The sequence below is a fragment of the Thunnus albacares genome, chromosome 8 (assembly GCF_914725855.1).
Source record: "Thunnus albacares chromosome 8, fThuAlb1.1, whole genome shotgun sequence".
Taxonomy (NCBI): domain Eukaryota; kingdom Metazoa; phylum Chordata; class Actinopteri; order Scombriformes; family Scombridae; genus Thunnus; species Thunnus albacares.
The window spans coordinates 4,276,022-4,285,148 of NC_058113.1; the positions used below are offsets into that span (position 1 = coordinate 4,276,022).

The 9,127-nt window shown below is 39.8% G+C and overlaps 1 long non-coding RNA gene across 1 annotated transcript; it reads left to right on the forward strand.

The window, feature by feature from the left end:
- The first annotated feature begins 1,607 nt into the window (after nucleotides 1-1,607).
- LOC122988184 lies at nucleotides 1,608-7,950 on the forward strand. The gene is made up of 3 exons (XR_006404726.1): nucleotides 1,608-1,721; nucleotides 1,823-5,406; nucleotides 7,660-7,950. It is a non-coding gene; the product is annotated as an uncharacterized LOC122988184 (long non-coding RNA).
- Nucleotides 7,951-9,127: the final 1,177 nt, after the last annotated feature.

The window sequence follows — 9,127 nt, forward strand, 5'->3', positions numbered from 1 at the left end:
TTTTTTTTTTTAACTTTATTCGGCACAGTCAACAGACAGATTACATAAAGAGCCAGGGGCAAACAACAAGACAAATAAGAAACAAGGCACATCAAAAGAGTCAATAGAGAGGAAAAAAAAAATCAGGAATATTCAAAAAGGAAAATGCACAATTTTAGTTGCTTTTGAATGGGAAGATCTCCTTTCACGTTATATGTAGTGCATCAATTCATATTTAAATACAATAAACAAGGGTATTGTTTTTTTGTGAATTTACATTCATAGATGTGGTATTTGGCAAGAATACAAATTAGATTTATAATTTTAAAAAATCGTGTATGATTGTTCTGAAAATCGTGACAACCAAACTATGAAGGGCAAACAGAAAATCGGTGAAGATGTATGAATAAACTTGTTAATATCGGACTAAAATTAATTACTGAGTGTAGTTGCAAAACCAAAATAAGCAGAGGACTGTCTCTGAACATTGATCACAGAACTGTATGCGTGATGTCTTAAGTCTCTGGAGGTAGCATTGTGCTGGATAGAATTTGTGGAGTAACTTGAAACAACTTATTTGTTAATAGATATTTAAATAGTTAAGTTTAGGGATGCATGATATTGGATTTTTTGCCAATATCCATATGCCGATATTTCCAACTCATTGTGGCCGATTGCCGATGCTGATACTGATATATGCAGATATTTTTTTCCAGATGGCTGAGGAGACTATTATGCATGCAAGCATAGATTGTACTAAGTATGATCAAGAAAGACAATATATGAAGGAAGAACTTAGGAAGATTGGAGTTCAGTAGCTCAGCGTTAAAACTTTAATGAACCTGCCAAGTGGGTGGAGCAGTAGAGTTTTCTTCATTAGACAGACAGGATTAATGTGTAGGATTTAATCTCTGGTCCACACTCCGGAGCAGAAGGTGGCGATAATGCACCTAATACGCTGGTTATAAACCAAAAAGATTTTTTTTTCCAAACAGTGATACATCCATAGATGTATAAAGAGAACTGGATACAGGAAGAGCGCCTGGCTTTCAAGCAAATTTGACATAGCGGTCAAACCGTGTAATTACAACGTGATGCACACTGGCCCAAAAAGACTTTCCCCCGTAGACTTACATTGTGAAAAAGACGTCTGTAAATCAGACAAACAACAAATTTTTCTGAGCGTCACAACCCCCGCGAAATGACTTGTCTCGCTGTCAGCGATCCGTTCGGTCCGACCACGTTTCAAAAGCCTAGAAGAGCCGCATGATTGAATTGTTTTATCCCCATTCAAGTTAGCCGGAGGGCTAAACCGGAAGTACCCGACTCGGCTAGCGAAAGTCACTAGTGCGCATGCTCTATGGGCCGCACAATGCGGAAGATCCGGGTGCTTTCATACCGGGAAGTCGATTTTTTATTGCTTCACGCGCCACTGAGCAACTTTGCTAGGAATGAACGGAGCCCTGTCTCCGACGCTGTATCCAGTTTTCTTTATACATCCATGGGTACATCCTGTCAGCCGCGGTGTTTCCTATCTGTGCAGCCGAACTTAGCAGCTCCCTATGGCAGCTCCTCGACGGACTGTTTCACCCTGACGGTGCCGGTGCTTCCTCCACATGGAGAGCCGGGGCTAACGTTAGCCGCAGCATGACCGGAGGGAAGCACAGCTAGCTAGCCTCTGCATTGGCTCATTCACAACTGTGTGGCCGGTAATATCCAGTCATATTTAGGTGTACATATAGGTGTGTAGCGTGGACATTGTGACCTTACTTACACTATTTTGGATGACTTTATAAAGGAGTGACTAATTGTTTGCTGTTGGCGTCATTCTGATACTCTGTAGTCAGCTGGTCATCAAACAGATGTCAGGACAGAAGCAGAGTTTTCCTGTTCGCCGTTGGACAACAACCACTCTGTCAGGAGCCTGTTACCTGGACTTCCACTCACCATTCGGCCGGAGCCAAAGATAAGTATCTACTGCTGCTGAATCTCTGTGTTTTTTTTTTGGATGTTGATGTTTAGTTTTATTCGCTCATGCATGCTATTTAGCTGATCATTAGAGAATACTTACTATATACTTTATGGGTGTTCATATCACAGTGAAATCTATAGCTGAACTCATTGCTAATTTGGGGACAGGACAACATAAAGTAAATGATAGAAAGGTCTTGGTAGTGTCGAGTGTATTGGAGTGAGTCTGGCACTCTGAGGTCACACACGTCCACAGGCTGTCTTCACTTATGTTTCTACTTTTGTGCCACTTGCTTGTCAGCAACAGCTGCTCTGTTGCTCTGGGCTTCTCCAGACCTGTCATTTGTCTAGTTATCTGCTCCAATGAGCATCACATCAGGCTCAGGGCACACTTTAAGAATGCTAAAACTAATCAGCTACATCACCGTCCAGCTTAAATAGTCACGTAGTAAGACACTTACTTCTCCCTCAGGCCAACTTCCACTGCATTTTGTAGCCAATTTACTCCAAATGACAGTAACACATTACTGCTGATTGCTTTCCAAACCACTGGGTTTAGTTCAGTTAAATGTGTTATGAAAATCAACCTACCAACCAAATACCGCGTCTCTTTCCCTAAATGTCCTGACATGTCTGTCTGACACATCTGAATGATACACAGTCATCACTTTAACAGAGAGATGAAGCCAGCAATGTTACATATTCCATCTCTCAAAAGGGCTTAAGTTACAGTGACCAGACATCCTGGTTTGACCAGGATTGTCCCAGTTTAAAGCTGGATATCCTGAGTCCCAACAAATATTTATAAAACACTAAAATGTCCTGGTTTTTACCACAATTAAACTAATAATTATACTGATACTTGTTTTCAGTGCTTACATAGACGTTTATCATGTTCTGTCCCACTCATTATTACTTAACTCAATATAAAAACATAAACAATGCAAAAAAGTCTAACTAAGAAGAAAGACTGCAAAGCGTGAAGTAGCCAGCAATCTTCTAAAGGGAACTTGCTCAGTTTTTGTTATTAACAAGATGCAACTGTGATTTAATGTTTTGAAGTTTTAATCTTTGTAAACTCACCACCAGCTCGTGGCATAGCGTTGTGAAGATGTAAGTTACATTTATTTTATGTTCTAGCTTATAAAGTTGTTTATAGGCCACATAGAGATTTGTACCTTGTTTTTTTTTACCTTATTTGCACACTGACAAATACTAATGATTGGTGGATTTTGGGAGACAAAACATATTTTTTTGTCTGCTGAGGTGCTGTTGATGGTGTTGAAAGGTGCGCTCAGTAGCTGTGCTAAGTGCTGAAATAATTGTCCCCCATCCTGAAGAAAACACCTCTGCATGAACATGTGATAGCGACACTTAAGGGTCCTGGTAAGAGGGTTTGAAAATATGGTCACCTTAGTTTAAGTCTCTGTCCACTGACAGTTATAGTCTTACCATCATGGATACAGCTGATTCCAGACCGGTTCTTTTCAAATGAAGGGCTCATCGCTCCAAGACACACGGACTGTTCTACCGCCATCTTGTCCTTTTGTTGTGGAAACGTTATTGAAATAACCAGGAGAATAAATGTTCATTTTTCTTCATTCAGCATTTTCCTGCAGTTGATCTATAACTCACTCTATGTAAAAGGACCTTTGAGACTGCAAAGTTGTCAAATCCTAGTAGTGAACTAAAAAGTACATTTACCTCTGAAATGTTGTGGAGAATAAAGTATAAATGGAGTATAAAGTAACTTAATGGAAGTACCTCAACGTTGTACTTACTTTTCACTTTTGTATGCTTGAAAGGTGGGAAAATGTTTATTAAATGACACAAAACATTCTAAAATACTGGTATGATCTTTTGTCTCATTACTACAAATAGCCTGTACAGTCTCTTTGGTATTTCACTACATGTAACCACAACATATTTGTACATAAAACTGAATTTCTCAATACAGTGTGGGTACTCCTGGAACTCAATGGAATGAGCTATAAAAAATAATAGCAGGCTTCAGGAAAACGGACTTCCATTGTTCTTTTTTTTCCCTCCAGATTTCTATTTTCCTCCTCATTGTTGAATTTCAAACCGCCTCAAGGTCAGCTGTGTGTCTTTTTGCAGCTCCAGCTCTTCAACAGCAGCAGCAGCAGCATCTCGCCAAATGAGCTGGCACCACGCTGCCTGACACTGTGAACTCCACCTCCCTGTCTCCACCTGTGGATGACTGATGTGTTGTTTTATATACTTCTTAGGCTGTCTCTCACTCACACACCCACGAATGTCACTGCCTATGCTGCGCAAGTCAGATCACCGCCTTTCACTTGTTCCCGTTTTATCTCTTTCTTTTTTTTTTTCCCCCACTTCCTTCAGCTGTTGGTTCCTTGCACTGAAAAGCAACAGTTACATGCACGGACTTGCATATCATTTGCATTACAATTTAGATAAGGTCTGCTAAAGCCCTAAACCTATATATGGCCTTGTTTCTGTGCTAATACCAGTGTGGAGATGATACCACACTGGGAGCGGAGAGAGAGAGAGAGAGAGGGCTCGGCAGTTCTCCCCGAGGAGTCGCTGTCAATTCTTTAGCACAAATCATAATGAAGGGTTGTGATAGTGCGTGACGCTGTTATCAAAGATCGCACTGTTAAGCTATTCCCTTGAGAGACAGACAGAGAGAGAGAGAGAGCTCCAACCAGGGTGTCAATCACAGGGGCGCTGTGTCTTAAGGGATAGAGGGGGTGGGAGGTTGGGGGTGGGGGCGGGGGTCGTATGATTATCTCTCCCAGCTCCCACCCGTATCTCGACTCACCACATCTGCCCAATCTGCTCTCTCTGATGCTTTCTTCTACATGAAACCGGCAAGTCAAATCCACAATTCATAAAAATTTCAATTACTGCTCCGCTGGCACGTCTGCTGCCAACTACCACACATCCAGAAACACTCCTCACACTCCCTGAGTGCAGTTTATTCAAAGCAGGTTATTTGTTAATTCTGTGGGTAAATTATGACCCAACTCGCATCATATGGGACACTAATTCAACCGCCTCCATATATTTGCCTCTTAACTATGACACAGACAGTACACAGGGGGGGACAGATGCTCATACATACTTGTAGTGATCATGAAACAACGGCTTAAACTACAGCTCAATCACGCTATTTTTAGAGTTTCATGCAAGGATAATAAAAGGCCTGTACCACCTGCAAGGCTGTCATTGTTATGCATATTCAAAAATAAAGGTGATCACACACACAGCTATGGACCGTCACTGCCAGATGATTCAAATAAATAGAGCTTTAATAATCACTTGAAGCGCAGACAGAGCAGAACAGTCTGCATATTAATTCATCTGCTTCTACTGTTTGTGTTTCTTGTCAGCACATCAGCCCCGATACCTGCACACTGCTGCTAGCTAGCATTAGCTACCCAGCAGGTATGGAGTAGAATCCTGCAGCAGGTGCATATGGTGTTTACCACAGTGTATGATAGCTAATGTAGCAGCTATATACGTTACTTTTTGACTTCAAGTAACGCTTTTGTGCTCTATTTTAATAAGAGACTGTTCTACCGAGAAAAACAACACAATAGGTCATAATGTCAGTTGCCCAGAAACAACGTAGAGTACATTTGAGTGACAGATGCCCTCTAGCAGTCAAAGTAATTATGACCTGGTGCAGTTCAGATGACCTTTCTCATCCAAGGTAATAGGACATATATGGTATATGAATATGTCAACAAATTTTCCAATTCAGAGAAGGAGGGGTGGTAGGTGGTGTTAACCAAACTCTGGACTTTACCGCAGTAGATGGGACAGGTTTTTTTTTTTTTTTTTTAAACCGCAACTACGATGTTAACTTTATGGAAGTAGCAACTTTAACCCACACCACATGTTTCCCCAACCTTAACAAAGTGATCATTTTAACCCAAACCATGATCTCTCCCTTAACCTAACCGAGTGGTTTTTGTCCCCTAAACCTAACCAGACCTGAACCGCAGTGTTGTCACATCATAAAAGACATTATTGTTATACAGTGATTTGTAACAGTTTTGGAAAGCACAGACAAATTACCTGCTAGTTACTGCCAATAGAGGCAATGTTAGAAAACACACACACACTTACCGGAGTCACATGGTCAAACAAAGGACTTGTTGGATAATAACTCATTTTTTGCACATTATGTGAAAAAAACAATTCAAATGAATCAAATGAATTCTATATATTGCTCAGCTCTAGTTTAAATAACAAAGATGTAAACACTGAATGGGTACAGTACATGTACACCTATACAGTCATGTACAATACATACATACAGTAAACACATGCAAATAAACATGCACACAGTCTGTTTATCTGTTCTTTTGCTCTGTTCAGCCAGATACATCATACATGTATAAATTATACCTGTTGCATTACTTCATGCAGCCCCGTATTTATTTCAGTGAAGGATCCAGAAAAACATGAAAAAGACCAAACATGAACGTGGCCTCATAAGTTAAATGTTCAGGATCATGTCTCTTATCAACCCCAGGTTGTTCATCTCATGTGTCATCATTACATTTGCTCCCACAGTGCTAAGCATCTGATTTTCTGAAAAATCAAAAATCATTCTTTGTAAATCCCAGAAGGGTTTTTTTTAACAACACTTACTGCTGTTCTGAAGGCATTTCCAGAATCCTAAAAGACTCTTCTTACCATCTGGATGAGAAAATATTCCATATGCTGCACCAGAAAAAAAAAGTAACCTGTTTCTCAAGTTGCAACTATATTTTCTAGCAAGGAAGCAGAAATGACATATGCTTGTACAATATTAGAAAAAAAATGTTAAAAAATATAAAGAAAAGATTAGAAAGTATCATCAGTATAGACAAATAAAAGTCATAGTAAAATGTAGTAAAGTTTAGTTCATATTATACATAATAAGCTGAGTAAAGGTCACTTGGCCACCATCTATATTTGGAGTCATAACTTAAAAAACAGGTTAAAGATAGTTTTTATTATCAGCAGACTGAATGTTTTGTCATCCAGATGGTTGAAGATTCCCAGAAACAGCTTCAAAACAGAAAAGTTTTCTGATTAGCATCACGGCATGTGCATGCTTTCTTTCACAAATTTACCAAATCATCAGTCAGAAAACCTATAGTCTTTCCATGTAGAACACTCATGCCTTTGTTGGTTTTTTGTGATTTAGTTTATTCCAAATGCAACAGATTTAGAGGATCTTATATTTTGTGTGAGTACAGGACAATATCTCTTTGAGGTCATCTTGAATTATACTTGCTTCATAAAACCTCTTGATTTCCTGCAAATTCAAATCATACTCAAAACATTCATCTTTCTGCCATTCCATACTGATAACGTGGTTGTATTTATTTTAGCCGCAAAGAGCGATGGGAACACTGCGGTGCAAGAGAAGGGTCTCCCATTCCTCACTTGATTGTATTTCTCTAGTTTAAAAGCACATAATGATGCTAATCAGCCACACATGCGTTCAATCAGGTTTCATCCTCCCTCCTTTCTCTTCAGTACTGAGTGTCATAGCTGCTCCGCAGAGGAAAAAAGAAAGAAAGTTTGAAGAGAGGAAACTGATCAAATTCAATTTTTTTTGTGTGCCCGTTCTCTCTCTGTCTGAGGCTGAACTGAATGAAACTATGCAAGCATGAAATGTCCTAATGGAAGCCGTCTGTTTTCAACCTTAACTGTTTCTTAAAGAGCTGCAGATAAGAGCCACGAGGAAGAAGAAAGGGCCAGCCGAGTACTAAAGCTACAGTTTCGTGCCTTCGAGAGCAACACGGGGAGAGGAAAAACTGTCAAGAGTGATGAACGGAAGAAGTACACAGTTTTCATTGGTCCAAATCAACTGGTGTTCGTATCTAAGTGGCCTCATAAAGACTTTACAAGCTCACAGTTAAGATGGGAGAGTGTGGTTATGGCTGTTTATAAGCAGGGATGTTGTGAGGGGTAAAACCCTGTAAAATAAACGTACCTCTTTTATTTTTGGAACATGTTTCCTAGAGATCACTTTCCATCTGTCACGTTCACTGCATCACAGGATTACATTTTGTAATTTAGAGATTTTCTTTCTGGTCATACTCTTTTTCCATATGCCTGTCTTTTACATCACTTTTACATCAGCTTGATGTAAGTTACGGTGGAGATTTAAAGAAGCTATAATTGATATTTTTTCTAATGACAATGAGTCAGATGATAATGTGTAATGTCAGAGGGGTGGCTCATGGTGAAGAACCTACGGAGAATTATCCCCGGAGTCAGCAGTTTCAGCTCATTGTTAAACTGTCCAGCTGCAACTTTACTGTTTTGGTTCACTCTCAGAGCTCTCGTTGCATGGTTTTCAGCTGCAGCAGCTGTTTTTAGAGAAAAAGGCTCTAAAAAGCCACTCTGCACTACCTGCTCAGCACCAAACAGCAAACACACACAGTTAGACTAGCTGGTGAACATAGTGGAGTATTTAGCAGCTGAAGAGCCAGATATTTCCCTCAGGAGTTGGTAGAGAGCATAAACAGAGCTAAAAGAGAGTGAATATTGGACTTAAATTCACCAGATGGACAGAAACATGACTCCAAATGAATGATGATGTCGATCCGTAACTGCTGGATGTGGAAATAAGCTTAACAAGTTTAACAAAGCAACTTAAAATGTCAGTATTGTGTTCACAACTTGAGGCCAAGTGGCTAAAAAATCAGTTAATGTTAGGTCGGTGGTTCCAACCAGTCTGCATGTCGAACTGTCCTTGTGCATGATACTGAACCCCAGTGTGTGTATGAGTGTGAATGGGTGAGCATTAGAAACATGGTACTGTAAAGCACCTTGGATTAAAAAAAAAAAGCACTGTATACCTTTATTAGTGAGTAGAGAGATGACAGGTCACAAGGGGAGAGAGAAATGGGGGAATGACACGCAATAAAAGTCAAACTAAATGTGTCTGGAAAAAATCCATCCCACTGCTGAAATTTGGTCTGAAATCATGCAGAAATGGGGAAAAAAACCTTATTAAGATCTTACTTTGGCTAAGTACCAGGTGAAAATAAATATTCAAGAGCCCCATCTTTGGTGGTCCCTCTATAATTTTTAGATGGCCTAGCTGAGGCACCTAAAGGACACATTCTGAGTGATATTAAAACTAACCAATCACATTTAATGTCAAAGAGGGAGGGTTCTT